Raw genomic sequence first — 22,317 nt, forward strand, 5'->3', positions numbered from 1 at the left:
AACCTTGAAAATTATTTTTTGGGTTAAACACTTGAGATAACTTGTTTCTCAATTAAACTACTCCTAAAATGATGAGATTAACTATCCCATATAGAAGGTGAGATAACTATTCCCATGGGATATCTCATGGGATATCTGATGGAATATCCTGGTCAATTCCACCATTGTATCAATAGAGCCATAAGGGAGTAATATTTATTTTGAGGCTGTCGGATCCATAACGGTTTGGTTAGTAACTGGTGATTGGGATTCTACCTTAGGAGCTTAGTCAAGACATAATTCGCATCTCAGTCAGATTAAGAAATTCTCTTGTAACCATCTTTTTATTCCTTTAATGTAATTTTTTATGCACAATGTAGTTTTTCTTCCTATTACATTGGCAAACTGCAAAGGAAATGAAAAGGAGAAGGGGAAATAAACGTTGAAAATCAATCCTACTACCATTGATATCACTAAATTAAATCCGTTTAATTGTTTCCTTTCTTTTGATATCACTAGAAAGAAGAAATGGACATAATGGTGAGTTCTCTCTAATTGTGGAGTCAAATAATATGCTTAGGAGCCCTCACCCTATTCAAGTTTAAGATCAGAGTGAGTTGTTACAGGCGAATTTAGGATTTAAACTTTATGGGTTTCTACAATAACCTTTAGTCAAATACAATAATAATTTGGTTTACGATCAAATATTTTTAAATATTTAGCAAATTTTGTATCGGCCCTTGTGAGCAGCTAATTATTAGTGGTGTAAGTAAATTCATAGACTGTACTCTAAGCTTGTTGACAACTGGCTGATCCAACGCCAAGTGACATCATGCATCCGTGAGAAAAGGAAATCCAAGAGTTGTCCACAACAATATTATAGGGAACAAGTTAAGAATAGAAATCCACCAAGAAAACATACCAAGATGCAGTATCACTTTTTATATTACTCGTCTCTATGCTCAAACGTACTTAGTTGTTTGAAATATCATGGAAATAGAAGCTATTTCAAATGAAATATCATGGAAAAACATAAGCAAAAGAAAGTCAGATATCGTACTACTAACTAGGGTAGGTATTCGGTCGGTTCGGTTCGGTTTGAAGAAATTCGGTTCGGTTATTCTATTTTCAATTTTGTAAAAGTAGTAACCGAAATCGAACTGAAATAAGTTTGGTTCATTTCGGTTTTTCTAATTTCGGTTCGGTTTGAACATTATCATAGTGGGCTCTTAAAATCGAAATAAAAAAAATTCGGTTCGATCAAATTATTCGGTTCCGACCGAAATATGCCCACCCCTACTACTAACCGTAGAGGTACATATGGCAATCGGGGCGAGACGGGGCAGAGCAAACTCTAATGGGGCAGGGCAGGGTGGGGCAGGGCAAAAGCTAATTTTTAAAAACATTTAGTAGAACAGGGCGGGCAGGGCAAGATTCAAGTATTTTTTTCTAGAATCGGATTAAAAACAAGTGAACCCCGCAACTTTTTCTTGTTTTTCACTACTCGATCACTGAATCGCAACAAACAAGAATTAACGTTGTTATAAACAAAGTTCATCAATGTTGATCTTGAACCGTCATACACGAGCAATACTGGAAAAACATTTAACGTCTAAGTACCCCATAACTAATAAAGTAATTAAATAAAAGAAAAGCAACAAGTGAGTGTAGGACAATTTGGATATATATGCAATATTTGACTAAAAAGTCTGAAGTATGAATCTCACAAAATACAACGTTGAGCTATAAATATTCAATATCACTAAAAAAAATAGGTTCAACAACTTTCGAATTATAAAAACTGTGATTTAGGCAGTAAAAATTATCAAAGACAATTGTGAGAAATATATAAAGATAACTTTTTGTTGGAATTTGGACTTACGTCGATTGGTTATTGTCTTAAAGGATAGTGAAGTGGCCCAACTGGTGGATAAATAAAAGGTCTGATATTAAATATTGTGTATAAGTGAGGCCCACTAACTATTGATATGTGATGGATATGCACTCTTTATAAATAGAGGTAAACCCTCCTTTCCCTAACTATCAGTAAACTAGAGCGTATTCTGCCTCTTGAATACGTGGTAGCGGTAGATGTCTCATCAGTCAAGTTCTCCGAGATATGAGATCGCGTAGCTAGTGGATTGTGGAAGTTGGTCTCAGGCTAAATCGCCGTTTGCTGTCACTGTTGAATCCATGGAGTTTAACGGTACGCTTCTTGAACCTATTTCAAGATTATGTTTATGTTTGTGTTTTAATCTCTACTATGGTTGCGTATTAATTATCTTACAGTTAGTATCAGAGCTGTCATAGTTAGAGATTAAAATCGTTATTTAATCTTGAATATATTGATGAACGCTGTTATTTTTCCTGAATTTGACGTTGCGAAATCAATATCGAAACTCGGTTGTAAAAGGAAACCTTCTTACTGGTTTCGAGTTTACGGCAATGGTTGAACTGGTTTGCTCCTCAAATAAATTAAAATTGGCCCAGAAAGTAATAAAGAATATTACTTTAGCCTTGAATTAACTATGCACGACGGCGGCGACACCGATTGGGTTTTCATTAAAGCGCTGCTTTAACTTAGTGCTTTTAAGTATGGAGTTATATTTGTCTTTTATTAAATTCTTATTTATTATTATTTAATTCATGGCCCACAACTCTAAAGAATTATTCATTGGCTAAATTTCTATGTTATGGTGAAGTAATTGCCATGATAGAACGTTGTTAAAGTGTTTGGCTAGAATAGTCCTAAGCATTTACCTCACATACAGACTTGTGCCCTTCATATATTCATCAAGTTCTTATAATTGATCAAATATCTCGGTTGTATTTGATTATTACAACTGGTCGTGTTTGATTGTTCGTATACTGTAAACTTTTATAATAAAATTGTTGTTGAAAAATTTACTTGATCTTTAATTAGAGAATAGAATAAATAAATATTCAAAAGGTCTAATTAAATGAGTGTTATCTTATCACATGTATTAATGTGTATAACTAAAAAATTATGATTAATAAATAGCGTCACCAAAGTGGTCTATTTTGTCACGACCCATTTTCTAAACAAGCCGAGACCGACACTCGATCACTAAACCTGATCGAGCGAACCATCTCTGTTTATTCAATGTATTATAGCTCCACACTTTAGATGCAACAAAGCAATACTCTAACCAAATACTCTTGATTAATTCAAATATTTAAATAAATCAACTCCAAAACTTTATTCATAGTAACTACTGAATTATTGCTAAGTTATTATAAAATAACATATGAATCTCAACCCAATGACTATGTCTATGAAGCCTCTACCGATAAACTGACGCACTGCTCAGGACATGAGATTTCCTGGCCAGTTCTCTAAATAAATAAAGAAATAGCTAAATGAAAATGACTCTAAGAATACTCCACGAACAAAAGCGGAGCTCACCAATATCACTGGAAGGGAAGGAAGTCCTAACTCGTAGCCTGCTCGCCTGCAAATCCGGTTCCTACGTTGTACCGCAGACCAACGTAGGTTCCCAAAAGAGAACGTCAGTACCATCCACTGTACTCAGTGAGTCTCAACAACAGGGGGAGAAACTTTAATAACATATACATTACGAGCAAAGGTTCTAAATGCATGTAAAACATAAAGCTTATAAGAATAATTCTAAAATAATTGCATAATAGCAATTTATGAATATTCTAAAAGAAATTCTTTTCTTTTTTCTTTCTTTAAAAAAAATACTTTACTTTATACTTTGGGAGTTCCAACTATCCTGACTTAATTCTGTCTCAGTCACCGTGTGATCGGCACGGGTTCGATCCCAACCTGATCGAATAGGCCCAATCCACGAGGTGCCACTCGCTTCATGGTTCTCAGCGCTCATGTATCATACCTTAGCATGGCTAAGTAAATTCTCAGCAATGAGACCCTCGGCTCGTATGCTCCCTACTTTGGCACAAGTAGTTTCAGGAAGTCAACGCCTTGGTCAGGACCCTCGGCCTGGACGATGACCCCTTCTCAGAATAAAGGATACTCCCCAAAAATCTTTTCTTTCTAAAACTTCTTCTTGTGACTTTTCAAGTCTAAATCTTTTCTTTATAGAACATTATGTACATGCTCATATTGGTGTCCTTAAATGTAAAGCATGACATAAGAATGAAATAAACATATAAAAATATTTTCAAAGATTCTCTTCTTCATAATTTTCAACATGAAAATAGCATATAAGAACAACACAAAAATCTGAAAATTTAAGCACATATAGCGTAATAGATCATCTAAACTTTTGCTAGAACAAATTCTACATTAATGGGTACTCACTCGCTCTAATTAAATAAAGATAAACTCTTTTAAGCAATTCATCAAACACCTTGTATGCGTGCTTTTGTGAGTTAAACCACTTTAGTAAAGGGTTATATCAACTCACCTCAAAACTCCTTGAGCCAATACGTAGACCCCAGTCCAATTGACACCAGTCAAACAATCGATTCTACAACAACCAGTGTATCTTAAATAAATTTTAAAGTTTCACACCTAAACATGTAATTTACTGTTGATATAGAGGAAGGAGGGGATTAGCTATTCAATTCTTACCTATTACCACTGTAGGATAATTGACAATAGAAAAATTTACATACCTGGATTCAAGAATTAGTGATTGGTAAGAACCCTAGAATTTTCCGTTGCTTGCGTGAGTACTTTCGCTGGGACGTGCGAAGTCAGAAAAGTCTGCTTGGGGTTTCTTTTTGTTCGAAGCTTTAAGGCTTTAAGGCTGCTTAGCTTTTCAACATATTTTGTGGGCTTTGGTAATTTTGTCCATTTTTCTTCTTATTATTTTTCTTTTTCTTAACTAATAATTAATGATACCTACTTTTAATAATTAATAATATTAAAATTATTAATATTCCCTAATTGTATATCCAATTATTTAAGAGTGTGTGTGTATATATATATATATATATATATATATATATATATATATATATATATATATATATATATATATATATATATATCGCTATAAGAAAAATAATAATAATAATAATAATTTAATTCTATAATTAGCGTATCTTGAAACTTTTATAAATTTGAGGAGTGTTACAATCTTCCCTCCTTAAAAACATTCATCCTCGAATGTTGCTAGGGCCTTATTCTTAAGCTAACAATCATTCCTTAGGCCCTTGAACCTCTTAAGTTTTCTTAGCACTACTCACTTTTCCAAGGGACTCAACATTTTGGCTAATTCCCTAAATTTTCAAAAATTTCGGCAGAGTTTCCCTTGTAAAATGGACTATCCAAAAAAATATCTCTGTCGCAAATACCACAACTACACCAACAACAACCAAATATACCATAACAGGCCATTCATAGGCACCATACACAACCCATAAATTAAGTACTCACGCTCCGGCAAGGAGGTACCACAATAACTAACAATTATCTAAAGCACAACACTTTAGCAAAAGTAAATCACTTTAATGAATTAAATATACTCTGACATAAACTAAATCACTAAGACAACTAAATATAATCTAGGAAGGATATAAACACTTGCTAACTTGTATTTAATAAATGGAATATAAATGTAAAACCGAACTTAGGTTCACATACCTTTTTCCTCAAATAAATATGGATATTTCTTTCTCATATCTTTCTCGACCTCCCATGTAGCCTCTTTTGAATCATGATTACTCCACAAAACTTTTACCGATGCTAAATCTTTTGTTCTCAACTTCCTTACTTGCCTATCGAGAATTTCTATAGGTACCTCTTCATAAGTCGAGCCTTCTTTAATTTCTATGGTATCGGCAGGTATTATATGCGACTCATCATGAATGTACTTTCTAAGCATAGACACATGAAAGACAGGATGAATAGAGGACAACTCAATGGGTAGCGCTAGCTTATAAGCCACGTTTCCTTTCTTTTCTAGAATTTCATAAGGTCCGATAAATCTAGGGCTAAGTTTCCCTTTCTTACCAAACCTCATAACTCCTTTCATTGGTGAAACTTTCAAAAATACCTTATCACCAACCATGAACTCTAACTCAGGATGTCTCTTGTTAGAATAAGACTTTTGACGACTCTGAGCCGCTTTAAGTCTTTCTCTAATTAGCTGAACTTTCTCCAAGGCCTCACAAACAAACTCCGGACCAATCAACGACACCTCTGCTGGTTCAAACCAACCCACCGGAGACCTACATCTCCGCCCATACAATGCTTCATAAGGAGCCATACCAATGCTGGCTTGGTAACTGTTATTGTAAGCAAATTCTATAAGTGGCAAGTGATCATCCCAATTACCTCCAAAATCTATAACACACGCACGCATCATATCTTCGAGAGTCTGAATGGTCCTTTCTGCCTGACCATCGGTCTGTGGATGAAAAGCGGTGCTTAAATTGACCTTGGTACCTAATATTTTCTGAAATGCCTGCCAAAAATTTGCCGTGAACTGAGGGCCTCTGTCAGATATGATTGAAACTGGAGTACCATGCAATCAGACTATTTCTTTTATGTACAACTGCGCATACTGCTCTGTGGAGTCTGTCGTCTTTACTGGTAGGAAATGCGCGGACTTTGTCAGTCGGTCTACAATAACCCAAATTGAATCATATTTACGGTATGTGCGAGGTAGACCTACTACGAAATCCATATTAATCATCTCCCACTTCCACTGTGGTATCTCTATATCTTGAGCTAGGCCACCAGGCCTCTGATGCTCGGCTTTGACTTGCTGACAATTTAAACATTTAACCACATGATCTGCTACTTGTTTCTTCATGCCTTTCCACCAATACAACTCTTTCAAATCTAGATACATTTTGGTAGCACCTGGGTGGATAGAGTACCTCGAACTGTGAGCTTCCTCCATTATGGCCTTCCTAAGACCATCTACATCAGGCACACATAACTGATCGTTCAACTTCAAAACTCCGTCACTTCCTAGAGTGAAAGCAGTGATTTCTTTGCTTCTGACTCCTTCTTTTAATTTCACTAAGAATGGATCTTCGTCTTGATTAGCCTTAACATGCGCAACAAGGGAGGATTGCGCTAAGGCATAAGCAGTTATGTCTCCTTCTTCGGTCTCATCCAATCTAATTCCATCATTTGCTAGTTTTTGAATTTCTCGACCCAAAGATCGCCTTTGTACTGCAAGATGGGCCAAGACACCCATTGACTTCCTACTAAGTGCATCTGCTACCACATTAGCTTTGCCCGGGTGATAAAGGATATTGATGTCATAATCCTTCAATAGCTCGAGCCACCTTCTCTGTCTCAAATTTAGTTCTTTTTGCTTGAAAATGTACTGGAGGCTTTTGTGATCTGTAAACACTTCAGAATGCTCACCATAAAGGTAGTGTCGCCATATTTTTAATGCAAATACCACTGCTGCAAGCTCCAAGTCGTGTGTGGGGTAGTTCTTTTCATGATTCTTTAACTGCCTGGAAGCATAAGCAATAACTTTTCCATTTTGCATAAGAACACAACCAAGGCCCACTCTGGAGGCATCACAATACACTATGAACCCACCCGAACCTGTTGGCAAGGTTAGCACAGGTGCAGTGCTCAACCTCTTCTTTAACTCTTGAAAACTCTGCTCACAAGCATCTGACCATTGGAACTTAACTGCTTTCTGAGTCAACTTAGTTAATGGAGCTGCAAGTGAGGAAAACCCCTCTACAAACCTTCTATAGTAGCCAGCTAACCCCAAGAAACTCCTAATTTCGGTTGGCGTTGTCGGCCTGGGCCAGTTCTTGACTGCTTCTGTCTTCTGAGGGTCTACTTTTATTCCTTCACTAGATACCACGTGGCCTAAGAATGCTACTGACTGCAACCTGAACTCACATTTTGAAAACTTGGCATAAAGCTCATTCTCCTTCAAGGTCTGCAAGGCTATTCTAAGGTATTCTGCATGTTCTTCCTTGCTCTTAGAGTATACCAAAATATCGTCTATAAACACGATAATAAAGGTATCCAGGAATGGCTTGAAAACTCTATTCATGAGGTCCATGAATGCAGCTGGAGCATTTGTCAACCATAAGGACATTACTAGAAATTCATAGTGTTCGTAGCGAGTTCTAAAAGCTGTTTTAGATATATCCTCCTTTCTGATTCTCAACTGATGGTATCCCGACCTCAAGTCTATTTTTGAAAAGTACTTTGCACCCTAAAGTTGATCAAATAAATCATCAATTCTTGGCAGTGGGTACTTGTTCTTACTGGTAACTTTATTCAACTGCCGAGAGTCGACACACATTCTGAGAGACCCATCTTTCTTTTTGACAAACAGGACCGGGGCACCCCACGGTGAAACACTCGGCCTGATGAAGCCCTTGTCAAGAAGGTCTTTCAACTGTTCTCTCAACTCATTAAGTTCTGCTGGAGCCATCCTATAGGGAGGTATAGATATGGGCTGAGTGCCTGGCATGAGATCAATGCCGAAGTCTATGATTCTTTCGGGAGGAAGTCCGGGAAGGTCATCTGGGAAAACTTCTGGAAATTCTCTAACAATTGGCACTGACTGAAGAGCTGGTGGTTCTGATTCTGGATTAATAATGTGAGCCAAATAGGCGAGACACCCCTTACCGATCATTCGTTGTGCCTTAAGATAAGAAATAAACTTACCTACAAGCGATGCTGAACTACCCTTCCACTCTAAGACTTCTTCATTTGGAAATTGGAACCTGACTATCTTGGCATGACAATCTAACATGGCATAGCAGGAAGACAACCAATCCATACCCATGATCACATCAAAATCCACCATTTCTAACTCTATGAGATCAACTTTGGTGTTGCGACCTTGGACTGAAACTATACAGCCTCTATAGACTCTGGTGACTTTCACTGAATCGCCAACTGGAGTAGATACTAGGAATGGCTCACTAAGTTGTTCAGGTTCTAGTCCGAGGTTAATTGCAAAGTATGGAGTCACATATGAAAATGTTGAACCTGGATCCATTATGGCATAAGCATTATGTGAGCAGACTAAAAGTATACCTGTAATAACTTCTGCAGATGCCTCTGCACTCTGACGATCAAGTGTAGCAAATAAACGGGGTTGTCCCCCTCCCTGAGTAACTCGGTCTGCACCTCTGCCTGCTCCATGCCCGGACTGATTATGAGAACCACGAGCCTGAGGTGGTGCAACTGCAGTAGCTGAGGAACTAGAAGGACGAGTTGATCCACCACTGAACTTACGTTGCAACTTTGGGCAGTTGGCCTTTATATGACCAATGTCTCCACAATGGTAGCAACCATTAAACCCGAGCTTGCACTGCCCTGAATGTTGCCGCTTACATGTTCTACAAAGACTTTGCTGGTGTGAATGTTGCTCAACATGACTCTGGCTATGTGAGGATGATGTCCTAAAATTCTGATTCTGGCGAGATTGATTTCTATTACTCTGAGTACGTCTGAAGGAAGACCCACCACCTGACTGATGACTGAACTGAGCTGGTGCTAATGACTCCTTATTAGAGGAATTCCTTCCGCCTCCGCTAGATGTACCATTAAACCTGCCCGTTGTCCGGGATTTCTTGTTATGCTCTTTCTCTTCTCTCTTTTGTTGTCTGTCTTTTTCTAAGTGCTTGGCGAATCCCACAACAGATGAGAAAGCTGTCATTCCTACCGATGCAGCTGATATCGTATCCTTAATGTGGTAAGCCAAACCGCTAACAAACCAGCGAATCTTTGCTTTTTCTGTCTTAACCATGTGAGGAGCATGCTTAGCTAACCTTATGAATTCCATGTAGTACTCTTGCACACTTTTATTCCTTTGCGTGAGTTGTTCAAACTCTGTAGCCTTAGCTGCTATATCCTCTTCTGGGATAAAGTTAGCCATGAAGGCCTCTTCAAATTCTTCCCAAGTAGGTGGACCATCATCTTCATCTCTCTCTCTTTCCCACATCTCAAACCAAGCGCCAGCCACATCTCTAAGCTGGTAAGCAGCCAGCTCCACAACTTTGTCATCAAATACTTTCATCACTCGGAGGGCTTTCTTAACACCCTCCATCCATAACATTGGATCTTCATCAACTATAGAACCATGGAACACTTGAGGACTCAACTTCAGAAATTCATTCACTCTTGAGGGCTCAGAATTGTTCTGCCTATTTGTTTGAGGTGGAATCTTATCTCTTTTCTCGTTCTGGTTGGCCATAAAGGCCTTAAACATCTCCATAGCACTGTTGACTGCATTGAACATCTGACCCACCTCTGGGGATATAGTTGTTTGAGTCGGAGCTGCTCTTAGGGTTGGCGTTGGATCCTGAGGTACTTGCTCATCATGCTCCACCCCTTCTTCATGTTCAACCTGGGGTAATTGAACCCCCCTTGTGGATTTACCCTTCCTTTTCTGAGTTCGAGCCTTTTTAGTTATGCCTTGAGCCACAATGGTAGCAATAGTTTCTTGAGCAGCATCCTGAGTGTCGGTGTCAGAGTTGCGAGTACGAGCCATTTCTGTGAGTTTTGGAGAAAAGAATACATTAGATAATTTCTTAGAGGTAGGCTTTACTGCACGATCTAAAGTATGAAAAAAAAAGATTTTTCCTAAATGCTTGTAGCCTCCTGTTTATAAGTATGGCGCGCTTCATACACATAAACAAGACTCTACTAACACGGCTTCATAGACCCCTAGGACTCCATAAACCTGAGGCTCTGATACCAAGTTTGTCACGACCCATTTTCTAAACAAGCCGAGACCGACACTCGATCACTAAACCTGATCGAGCGAACCATCTCTGTTTATTCAATGTATTATAGCTCCACACTTTAGATGCAACAAAGCAATACTCTAACCAAATACTCTTGATTAATTCAAATATTTAAATAAATCAACTCCAAAACTTTATTCATAGTAACTACTGAATTATTGCTAAGTTATTATAAAATAACATATGAATCTCAACCCAATGACTATGTCTATGAAGCCTCTACCGATAAACTGACGCACTGCTCAGGACATGAGATTTCCTGGCCAGTTCTCTAAATAAATAAAGAAATAGCTAAATGAAAATGACTCTAAGAATACTCCACGAACAAAAGCGGAGCTCACCAATATCACTGGAAGGGAAGGAAGTCCTAACTCGTAGCCTGCTCGCCTGCAAATCCGGTTCCTACGTTGTACCGCAGACCAACGTAGGTTCCCAAAAGAGAACGTCAGTACCATCCACTGTACTCAGTGAGTCTCAACAACAGGGGAGAAACTTTAATAACATATACATTACGAGCAAAGGTTCTAAATGCATGTAAAACATAAAGCTTATAAGAATAATTCTAAAATAATTGCATAATAGCAATTTATGAATATTCTAAAAGAAATTCTTTTCTTTTTTCTTTCTTTGAAAAAAAATACTTTACTTTATACTTTGGGAGTTCCAACCTGATCGAATAGGCCCAATCCACGAGGTGCTCGGCACGGGTTCGATCCCAACCTGATCGAATAGGCCCAATCCACGAGGTGCCACTCGCTTCATGGTTCTCAGCGCTCATGTATCATACCTTAGCATGACTAAGTAAATTCTCAGCAATGAGACCCTCGGCTCGTATGCTCCCTACTTTGGCACAAGTAGTTTCAGGAAGTCAATGCCTTGGTCAGGACCCTCGGCCTGGACGATGACCCCTTCTCAGAATAAAGGATACTCCCCAAAAATCTTTTCTTTCTAAAACTTCTTCTTGTGACTTTTCAAGTCTAAATCTTTTCTTTATAGAACATTATGTACATGCTCATATTGGTGCCCTTAAATGTAAAGCATGGCATAAGAATGAAATAAACATATAAAAATATTTTCAAAGATTCTCTTCTTCATAATTTTCAACATGAAAATAGCATATAAGAACAACACAAAAATTTGAAAATTTAAGCACATATAGCGTAATAGATCATCTAAACTTTTGCTAGAACAAATTCTACATTAATGGGTACTCACTCGCTCTAATTAAATAAAGATAAACTCTTTTAAGCAATTCATCAAACACCTTGTATGTGTGCTTTTGTGAGTTAAACCACTTTAGTAAAGGGTTATATCAACTCACCTCAAAACTCCTTGAGCCAATACGTAGACCCCAGTCCAATTGACACCAGTCAAACAATCGATTCTACAACAACCAGTGTATCTTAAATAAATTTTAAAGTTTCACACCTAAACATGTAATTTACTGTTGATATAGAGGAAGGAGGGGATTAGCTATTCAATTCTTACCTATTACCACTGTAGGATAATTGACAATAGGAAAATTTACATACCCGAATTCAAGAATTAGTGATTGGTAAGAACCCTAGAATTTTCCGTTGCTTGCGTGAGTACTTTCGCTGGGACGTGCGAAGTCAGAAAAGTCTGCTTGGGGTTTCTTTTTGTTCGAAGCTTTAAGGCTTTAAGGCTGCTTAACTTTTCAACAGATTTTGTGGGCTTTGGTAATTTTGTCCATTTTTCTTCTTATTATTTTTCTTTTTCTTAACTAATAATTAATGATACCTACTTTTAATAAATAATAATATTAAAATTATTAATATTCCCTAATTGTATATCCAATTATTTAAGAGTGTGTGTGTATATATATATATATATTCGTTATAGGCATATATATATTCACTATAGGCAAGAAAAATAATAATAATAATAATAATTTAATTCTATAATTAGCGTATCTTGAAACTTTTATAAATTTGAGGAGTGTTACACATTTATTTTGAGTCACTGAAAAGTTCTTAATATTACATACATATAAGATCATTTAATACATGGATTGAGAGTTATGATTAATAGATAGTCTCCACCAAAGTGGTCTGTTTATTTGAGTCATTAAAATATTCTCAATGCACCATGTCTAAATTATCTGTTACAAGTGTACATTAGTGTGCGAGGTTTACCTTTTATACCAGTGACGCTAAATTAATTTATGAGATAAGATATTACATTTCAACCCAAAGGATGAAGCTTAATATATATATATATATATATGTGTGTGTGTGTGTGTGTGTGTGTGTGTGTGTGTCCCTTACCTAAAGGAAAGACGCACTGTATGCCTTGTACTCTTGGATAATAGGGGGAGGCTTTGTATCTTTTGCCTAAAGGTGAGAATGCAATGAATGCCTTGGACTCCTTAATTTTTTTAAAAGATGAGACAATTGCATCTTCTACCCAAAGGAGGGGTGTAATGGATGTCTTTGACTCTTTTGATTTAATATATTACTGCCTATAGTTCTATCTAATTTTTTTGTTGTTTGCTTATCAGCTGTTAACAACATGTCTACTCAATTTAATTCCATTGAAACTCTGACTAGTATCAACTACAAGAAGTGGAAATAGGATGTTGAAATAGTGTTAGGTCTGATGGACCTGGACTTTGCATTGACTGAACAGAAACCTACTGAACCTACAACTACTAGCACTGCTGATGAAAAGGCTAAGTATGAGAAATGGATGAAGGCTAAGAAATTGAGCCTTATGATCATGAAGAGATCCATTTCTGATCATAAAATGGGTGAAATAAAGGATAATAGAAATGCAAAAGATTTTCTGAGTGTCATTGGATAGAAATTCCTAGAATCTGATAAAGTTGAGATAGGTAACCTGATTGATTCCCTGTCTACCATAATGTATAACCTTATAGGTAGTGTCCGTGATCATATTATGAAATTGGTTAACATTGCTACCAAACTTAACAATTTAGGTGCAACCATTACCAATGATTTTCTTGTTCACCAATCTCTAAGGTCTCTTCCTGAGCAGTTTAACCAACTTAACATAATCCATAATGCACAAAAAAATAAGTGGAGTGTTGATGAGCTTATTACTGTTTATGTGGTAGAGGAAGGGAAGATCCAAAAAGGAGAAAGTTGAGGGTGTAATGAACTTTGTTAGTTCGTCTAGATCAACTGATTATCCTCTTATAAAAGAAAAGGTGGACCCAAATTTCAAGAAAGGAAACATGGTCAGTCTCATCATCCAGGTGGTAATAGTGGTCATACTAATAAGCCTGGTGTTAACCAAAGTCAGTCTCATAATCTTCTTGGTCCTCAAGCTGTAATTAAGAAAGAAATCAAGTGTTGGGATTGCAAACAAGTAGGTCATAAGAAAGATGGATGTCCTCTGATTATTAAAATTTCCTATGATTCACATGTTGTTGCTGATGCCTTTTTAAGTGATGGTTTATATCGCTTGAATGTGTTGAATGAAATTTTTTCTGTAGTGTATATTAAAAATATTGCCCACAAAAAGTCTGTTATGAGTAAAACGTCTTACTTATTATGGCATAGGCGTCTTGGTCATATTTCTAAAGAAATAATTAAACGATTGGTAAAGGAAAATATTTTACCTATTCTTGATCCAAAGGATTTTGAAACTTGTGTGGATTGTGTTAAAGATAAAATGACCAAGGTTAAGAGAAAGGTTCTACTAGGAGATTTGAACTCTTAGAAATTATTCGTACTGATATTAGTGGTCCTTATGTACCTACTTTGGCCAATCATAGATATTTTATTAATTTTATTGATGACTTTTCAAGATACTATTATATATATATTTTAAAAGAAAAATAAGCACTTGATAAGTTTAAAATTTATAAGGCTGAAGTTGAAAAACAGCTTGGGCATCTCGACCACTGCCGAGTGTAAGCACGTGATTTTTGCCCTATATGAGAATTACTCCCAAAAAATTCAAAAATAAAATGATTTTTCTTTGGTGTACAATTTTGTGATATTTTGAAGAATTATTTGTATTTGTCTGTGCGTGTTTATTCGCTAAATTAATAAAAAATACAAAAATATGTCGCATTTTGCATGTAGGATTTAATTCTACAATTGTTAGTAATTAAAATTGTTTTACAAAAATTAAAAATTACAAAAATAGGCATCGTTTGCATTTTTAGCATTTAATGTCCAAATATACAATTTTATGCTTAATTAATACTTAATTGTGCGTTAATTGTTATTGGGAGTTAATTTGCGCCTTTATAACTTAATTTAGTTCTTAATAATAGTTTAAGTATTTTTATAATTTAGTTTTAGAAAAATAAAAGAAGAAAAGAGAGCGAAAATATAAAGAAAGTCGGAATTGGGCCTCTTCTTCAATTTCAAGCTATAGGCCCAAAAAATGGCCCAATCTTCCCTACGACCCAGTCCATTTCGAACTGGGTCGACCCAGTCCATTAACCCAACACCCCTTCTTCATTTTTGTCCAACACAAAACAAAACCAAAAAAAAAAATAAAAAAATAAAAAGTGAATTATCACTATTAATAGTTTTATTTTTTGTTTTTTTATATATATAAAAAAATCCGAAAATATTTTATTTTATTTATTATTTTTATTTTAAAAAAAATATATATATATATATATATATAGTAATTTCGGAAATGATTTTAAAAAAATAAAAAATAAAAAAATAAAAAAATGTAAAAGAATGTAGAAAATTTAAAAAAAAAAGTAAAAAGTTTTAAAAAATTTAAAAGTAAAAGAAGGTTGGAATTAAAAAATAAATATAAAGATATCTGAAAATTTAAAAAATTTAAAGTAATTGAAAGTAGCATTTTTAAAAGAAAAAGAAAAGATAGTGGTTTATTTTTTAAAGAAAAGTTAAATAAAGTGAGATTCTCTTTTAAAAAAATAAAAAGTGGGATTTTAAATAAGATAAAGTAATTAAAGTTGGAATTTTAAAAATAAAAGTAAATAAAGGTGGGATTTCTTTTTCTAAAAAAATAAAAGCAATTTGTAAGTGAGATTTCTTTTAATTAAAAAAATAATAAAATAATAAAAAACAAATCTGAAAATTTCGAAAATTTTGCTATAAATAGAAGAGAAAATTTAGGAAGAAGGGTGGAAAAAAAAGAGAGGAAAAACTAGATAGAGAGAAGAAAAAAAAGAGGGGGCGGAGTGAGAAGTATACACCCGATATACATTCTGGATACACTGAATATACAGGGACAGAATTCATTTTGGAGAGTTTTGAAGTTGAAAAGAATAGTTACTGTTTCATTGCCTCGCTTAAGATCTGAAATAGTCAGAACCTTCCTGCCTTTTACTTCTTCTCTATACTTGGAGTCGTTTATAGTCTCCTGGTTTACTACTATTCCTACTGTTACTGGTCTATTCATGTGTTGCTGGACTGTCGTTGTTGTGCTACATTGTTACTACTGTTGCTGCTTCTCAGCTTCATCTTCTCTTGTTTTCCAATACCAGGTACATGTCTTTTAAATTTTAAGTTGGAAAGAGATTCAACATGACTCATCAATGAAGTTTGAATTGAAATTCTGTTTTCTATTTGTCCAAGTTCATCAATTTAAATTTCATTTTTGTTTTATGTTAGTTAATTAGTAGTGAATTCAATTTGATAGCTATAAGCTAATTGTCTTACTTTGAAAGTTCGTATAAAGATTTGTAATAATATTAGTTCATTATCTCATTAGTTTAATCATATTAAATTGTCAAAGTAGGGAATATGGCATGAATGTTGGTCATTATTTAATTTTGTTGTTAGTTAAGCAAGAAGTGATGTAGAAGTGCCAAGAAAATTACAGTAGTGATATTTATTGTTAAATAAGGTTAAGATGGTGTTGTTGGTATATTTTTATAAGATAATAGATGTGTGTATAAACGTTGGCGAAAGGTGATATGATGTAGCTTGTTACAATGTTAAAATGTTATGAATGTTTACGATATACAGTTAAGTTGCATGTAAGGTAATTTTATTGAATTAACTTGTATAATAATTCCTTTCTTATAAACTCGATACCTATATACCTTCATAAGACAAATTGATCAAATAATTAGGCTTATTAGATTAAAAGCGATTATATGAGAATGAAACGAGATGTATAAGTACCAATTGCAACACTTGATATCAATGGTAATTAGAAATAGAATTTGCATTAAGTAAATCATGAAAAAAAAATTTGGAAAATATTTCCTTCCTTTATGAATCATTCATTTTCAGTTTTATATGCAATTTATTCTTTGATATATATATATATATATATATATATATATATATATATATATATATATATATATATATATATATATATATATATATATATATATATATATATATATATGTCATATTTGTTTTTTTAAAATAATATTAATCATATTTGTATTCTGTCCTTTGAAATTGAATAGTTGAAATGAATATAACTTATATTCGGAAAATATAATCAACGGTCAACATTTAATAAATTGTAAATTCTTTTCAAAGAATTTAAGGGCACCTTAAATGGGAATTTATCATGATTTTCACATAAAAATGTATAGATATAATAAACAATTTGTGGAAAATCCCTAATATCATTACGAATATTTTGCACAATTAGGGATACGTTCGCGTACCCTGATTATATTTTTAAAAGCAAAAATTCGGACTATGCGTACGCGCAATTTCGAACGAATATTTAATAAAAGGATTTTTCCAAAAGGCGTTAAATCAATTTCATAAAAACCCGAGATGTACGGTTCATTATTCAAGAAAAACAAATATTCTTGATCCAACACAATTTCGAAAAATGATTGCTTAATAAATATATTATAAAAAGTTATTGTGTACACGTACGCGTGACACAAGTCCGCAATTTTTTTAACACGAATATACGTACGCGTAATTCGATTCAAAGAAGGGTCATCAATAAGCGGTAGTAAAAACATGTAACATCAATGTATTTAATAAAATCAAGGTAATTAAGCCAATAATAAAAACAGTTAAGCGACCGTGCTAGAACCACGGAATCCGGAAATGCCTAACACCTTCTTCCGGATTAACAGAATTCCTTACTCAGGATTTCTGGTTCGCAGAATAATAAACAGAGTCATATTCTCCTCGATTCAGGGATTATAATTGGTGACTTGGGACGCCTTAAAATTCCCAGGTGGCGACTCTAAAACAAATAAACAAATCCCGTTTCGACTGTCCTTCAATTGGAGAAAACTCCCCACGCGCCCGGCGGGCGCGGCGAAAAGGAGGTGCGACAGCTCTGGCGACTCTGCTGGGGAATTGGCCCAGAACCACTGGTTCAGGGTTAGAAATTCGAGCTTAAAATAACTGTTATAGTTGGCTTTATTTATTATCTGATTTTTACATGTTTATGCTTAATATGCTAAATGATGCTTTTACCGCTTTAATATTATCTGAATTGTGTATAAAACTGCTACGAAACTCTTCTTCTTTCTGAGTCTTCTAAATTTATGGTGTACACGTGCGCGTGACCCACCTTTCTGTTAGAAGTCATACCAAATAAGACGAAGTTGGGACAAGTAACTAGGCCGGGCAGACTTTCGTGCTCCCGGTACGTTGCCCCCATTTCGGCTCAAGCTGTCCACTTGGGTAAGCCAGGGCTAGAACAATATGCCTCAGGTTTTTTTCACTTAGAATAACTCAGCTTCATGCCGGATCCCTAGTAGGAACGTTTGTTTGCATCACGTGCATTTGACTTTGGAGGCTCAACACAGGGGTTGGGTCTGTCTAGGACAGGTGTACCAAAAAATGAAAATGACCATCCTGATGCATCTTACTTGCTGCTATTTGCGCATTTATTTGATTCGGACTTTTGTGTTGACTGACTTTTGAATATCAGGAATAATATTTTGAAATTGAAAAAAATAGCGGTTAGGGAATTGATTGTTTATTTTTGAAAAAAAAACAATGCCCAAATAACTGTCAAAACTCTGCCGAAATTTTGAGAAAATGAGAAAAAAAATATTTTATTAGTTTGTTTTATTAAAAGCAAAGGAAAAATAGAAAGAAAAAAAAAGAGTCGTTGTTCTGTCTTGTTTTTAAAAAACAAATTAGAAAAAAAATAGTTTGTCTTGCCATAAAAAAAATGAAAATGAAAAAAAGTCTTGTTTTAAAATGAGTTTTTATTTATTTATTTGTTTAGATACCAAAATAAAAATAACTAATAAAATAAAAAGAGTCGCGTCGAAAGTGGTTTTATTATTTGTTGCAAATATGTATATATATAAAAATCCAAAAAAGTTGTTCTTTATTTCCAAAAAATGTATATATATCTTTATTTGTTGCAAAAATATTTGTCGTGCCAAAAGTCTAGAAAAGTTTTTTTTAGACTCTCAATTTTCAAAACAAAAAAAAATCCAAATTTTTTTTTTCCGTTATTGACTTCTTTAGAAAGTCTTTTTAATTATTAAAATATATATATATATATATATATATAATAAAATAAAATAAATTCGAAAATATTTTCCTTCTTCTTTAAAAATTGAAAAGAAAATTCAAAATTCAAAAAATATTTTTTTAGAAAGCGTTTCTTTTATTAAAGGTAAAATTCCAAAAAAAATATTTTCTTTCTTCTTAGAATAAGAAAAAAAATATCTTCCTTTTACTTTTGAAATTCTCAAAGTTCAAATCAAAAGAAAAGGAATTCTTAGAAATCTTTCTTTCAAAAAGAAAATCAATCAAAAATCCAAAAAAAAATATAAAAATACTTCCTTTCTTCTTTTAAAGCAGTTCTTCTACAAAAAAAAATCATAATTTAAAATCAGTTTATTTACTTTATTCATGACCGGCCCGAACTACGCGGGTTTGATTCTCACCGGATGTGAGATACGTAGGCAACCCTCATCGGGTCCAACCCCACCTTTTTGCTAAAATAGCCAAAAACCAATAAATAAATAAAAACGTGTCAAAATTTTAATTTTGTCATAAATAAGTCGGGTGGTGTCCAACCCCCCCTTTTTTGCTAAAAATAGCAACAAAAAAAATATATGACAAATTTTAAAGAGTCATAAATAAGTCAGGGTGGTGCTGTTTTTGTCAAAAATAGCCGAATGTTCTCGAAAGGGACGCCGGAAGGCTGACTTCGCATAAACAGCCATTTTTGGGGTCATGGGTAGGATTTTGGTCCAGTCGACCCACACGGCCTTAAAAATCTTCGTCCTCGAGGCGCTGAAGGGCCATGTTTGCAACACACGATTTTATTGTAATTTGAAAAAAATAAAACAAAGAGTCAGCGGTCAGGTGAATACCGTTTGGATTTTTGGTCAAAATAAGTCGAGCCAGCTTCGACCGCGTCTTAAACCGTTCTTGCCGAAATAGCCTTAGAGTATCTTTCAGTTGTCGAAAGGCTATTTTCGTAAAAGAATGAGCAAGTTTGTAAAGTGTCATAAAATAATCCTCTCCGGCCTCAAAATTCGGAAGGGCCACATTTGCAAAAATAATCGTTCGGTTGCATTTGTCAAACGGAGAAAGGAAGCTTGCCGTTTGTTTTGGAGTTTGTAAAACTTTTGATTATAATATGTGGGTCGTTTGATTTTCAAGTTTGTAGGTCATTTTTAAACCTTTGAAACTCAATATGAAAATTGAAAAAATGATTAGTATTGCTTATCTTTTATTGGTCCGAACTACGCAAGGTCTGATTCATGCGGGGTCATGATACGTAGGCAATCTCCATAAGATTCGACCACAAAAAAAAATGAAAAAAAAATCGAAAAAAAAAGAAAAAATGAAATGAAAAAAAAAATCGAAAAAAAAAGAAAGAAAGAAAATGAAAAAAAAGATGTTATTAATTATGGGGACCGACGGAGTCCATTCTAACCTGTTTTGAATCGCAAAGAAAGAAGGTGGTTGGTTTGTGGTAAGCCGGAAATACAAGACCCAGAAGCACACTTTGCGGGGATCAGGCCAGATAGCAGAAGCACTCGAATCCTATTGGGACTTGTTGACTAAGGTTGACGATATCGAAGTTGGAAATGGTCTAGACAATACTGATGCAAAGCTCAGTGGCTAAAGATGCCAATTTTGATAAAGTGGGAGGTCGCTCCGTTCCTTGGTTAGCAAAAGAGAAGCGGGTGGTGTCTTATTTTGTTGTCATTTCTGTTGTTCGGATTATTAGGATTGTAATCCGAATATTGTCTTGTGTCAAACCTTCTTATCTTTCCAGTTTGTCATATCAATTTGTTTAAGTTTTGTCAAGGTTGTGTTAAGATTTTATTCTGGTTGTTTTGTTTGTTTTATTATTCAAACCATTTCACCGGTAGTCTAATACAAAAGCCGGTCTTTTATTGTTTCCAGTCATCTTTTGTTTAGTCCTTTTATCATTTTGTTCAGCGCCGATTCCAGTGACATGACATGCGCACACAGTTTGGGCCTAGTCTTAAAAGTTAATCATAAAACCCTGGGAAGGTGATCAAAGCATTTAAAGGAAATAAGAACGGTTTGAGATTATTTGGAGCCCGAGTCATGTGGAACTGGGGCAAGTTAAACACAAATAAAACCGTTAAAGAAAGATTCGCCTAAATTGGCATGAGGGTCGTTCATAATAATGAGAATGAGAGTGTCGTCCAACGGTGCTTTAGAAGTGACAAATGAACAAACAGATGTTGAATATAATTGTCAAGTCCAGCACCATCGGAAGAGACTATAAATCTATTGTTCAATTGTGTTGTTTGCACTTGGCATGTTTTGAAGACTGGAATGACGAAGGCATTTTATTCTGCTACCTAAACACTTTATCCTTCGTTACCCCTTTTGAGCCTTATTTATTTTCTTTCATACCCCTCGTTCGGAATCAATAGCAACGACTAGGAAATACGAGCCTGGAAGGTAAAGAAAAATCAAAAAAAAAAGAAAAAAAAAGAAAAAGAAAAATGAAAAAAACAAAAACAAAAGAAAGTCAAATGAAAAAAGAGGAATTGGGAACTACGTTTGACCTGATTCCTCAAAGAGGATACGTAGGCGCTTCACTGCTCGGTCATAGTTTTGAAAAAAATGAAAAAAAAAACCAATCAATTAAAATATCCCCAAGCAAGAAACTGGGGCAAATGTTGCATTTGTTGTAAATAAATCTAATTCCGAAGGTTGTAACTAATAACCCAAAAATTAATGCATTTTTGAGCCTTTAATACCTTTTTTTTCTAGCCCTATCCAAAACCCACATTACGGTCCAAAGAAAGACCTTCTGATCAGTCTTCAAAAGATTTCAAGTCAGACAAATGAGAGTCTCACCGGTGAGCATAACATTTTGTTCCACAGCAGAAAGGACTCTAATCTCCAACAGAAAGAGTCATACCGGCAACACTCCAAAACCCCAGCTGAAAAGTGATACAAATGAGAGAGTCTTATCGGTGAAAACCTTCACATGCACCATAAGGTGATGAAAGTTGAGAGAAAAACCCAAAATGAGAGAGGCTTGATAGTGAAAACCCTTCGGGCACTACAAGTCGAATAAGATTAAGAATCAGATGGGGAATTGCCAATTGAAGATCTTGAAAGATGATTGACGAAGGATAGGCCACATAGGCATGTCATGACCATTAGAGTCGGTGTCTGCGTTTGATAGGGTTTTATTTATAGTTTCTTTTGTTAAAGAGTCATCTTTTTCCGTTGTCTTTTATTCTGTTCCCTT

The 22,317-nt window shown here is 34.9% G+C and overlaps 1 long non-coding RNA gene across 1 annotated transcript; it reads right to left on the bottom strand.

Annotated features, from left to right (window-relative positions):
- Window positions 1–3,139: 3,139 nt before the first annotated feature.
- Window positions 3,140–4,713, bottom strand: LOC142176554 (uncharacterized). The gene is made up of 3 exons (XR_012705217.1): window positions 4,603–4,713; window positions 4,392–4,454; window positions 3,140–3,467 (listed from the first exon to the last, which is right to left on the bottom strand). It is a non-coding gene; the product is annotated as an uncharacterized LOC142176554 (long non-coding RNA).
- Window positions 4,714–22,317: the final 17,604 nt, after the last annotated feature.

The sequence above is a fragment of the Nicotiana tabacum genome, chromosome 22 (assembly GCF_000715075.1).
Source record: "Nicotiana tabacum cultivar K326 chromosome 22, ASM71507v2, whole genome shotgun sequence".
In the NCBI taxonomy this organism is placed as follows: Eukaryota; Viridiplantae; Streptophyta; class Magnoliopsida; order Solanales; family Solanaceae; genus Nicotiana; species Nicotiana tabacum.